Raw genomic sequence first — 1,388 nt, 5'->3', positions numbered from 1 at the left:
CTGTTGTGCTTAGACTTATGGAAACTTTGGATCTGACTTGTGTTTTCTTGTGGTAGACTCCTACCAGCTTGGACCTATGAGCTGTGGCACTTAATAATTCAAACCTGTGGCACTTGGTTGGGAATTTGGCATCTCTTGAGCACTCTATTAGGCATCCTTTGGAGCAACCTAGTGACAATGTTTTGGGAGTTTTGAGGATAGTGTTTTATGATCCATTAAAGGAAGATTATTGAGATAGCTTGCAACACCTTTGGAGCAGAGTTACAGTAGAGAGAAGTCTTGGAGAAGTATTGAATAAACCTTATTATAACTATTGTAACAGAATTGCAACATTGTTTGATGAGGTCCATGGAGTAGCTCTAATGAAGTATCTTGAAGGTTTATTGAAGGATCCTTGAAGTCTTGTTGAAACAACTTCTTAAGAGCATTAATGATTTAAGAATCTTGGAGCATCTATAGTATTGTTGGAGGTCTCTTGAAATCCAGTGTGTAGATTTTGGGAAGACTTGTTGATAGATGCAAACTTGAGAAAACTATTGAAGACATTTCTTGGGACAATTAATTGAAGACATCTTGAGGCATCACCAAGCATTAATTGAAGTCTTGGAGACACCCTTGGAGATCATGATGCATTGAATCTATCATGAGGTGATCTTGGAGATCTTGTTTGGGTATCATGAAAAGTAGTGGCGACACCTTCATGATAAGACAAGGTTATCATTGATGAAGTGACGTGGAGACTAAGTGAAGGCATTGTTGAAGATTGACAGGGCTCGGTGAAGAAGACATTGGGAGCCATGAAGTACAACTAAATATATCTTGACGAAGTAAAGCAAGGGTTGGAGCCCAAGAGGTTGGAGCCTCAAAAAGACAAGGTTGGTGCCTTGGAGGATAGGGTTGGAGCCCTAGAGGATTGTTGTCCTCAAGAAACGAGTTGGAGCCTATACCCAAAAAGGGTTGGTGCCCTAGGGGTTGGAGCCTCTAAATGCAAGGTTCGTACCTTGAGAAGATAGGGTTGGTGCCCTAGAGGTTGGAGCCTCATGAAAGTCCAAGTTGGTGCTTGGCAACATGTTGGACCCTGGGAGATTGAAAGATGTCTTCATCTAGGGTTGGAGCCCTATATACATAGTACATGATTTATTGTGAAAAAGAAGTTAATAAAAGCATTTATTCTTATTTTTCATTTTATGTTCTAAATATAAATGATCTAACTGGTAAAAGTAACAATTGAAAAGAAATACTGATTCACCCCCCTCTCAGTATTTCCAACAATTGGTATCAAAACCAGTACCTTCACTCAAAGCCTAGCAGCTTGAAGGTTGATCATTAGAACACAAATGGCGAAGCCAAGGAAGAATGTCTCCAATCCTCCTAAAGATGTGCCTCCC

This window comes from Pinus tabuliformis, chromosome 6, assembly GCF_031772625.1.
Source record: "Pinus tabuliformis cultivar Carrire ecotype Pingquan chromosome 6, CPIR1, whole genome shotgun sequence".
Taxonomy (NCBI): domain Eukaryota; kingdom Viridiplantae; phylum Streptophyta; class Pinopsida; order Pinales; family Pinaceae; genus Pinus; species Pinus tabuliformis.
Note: the sequence above shows the minus strand (reverse complement) of the source record.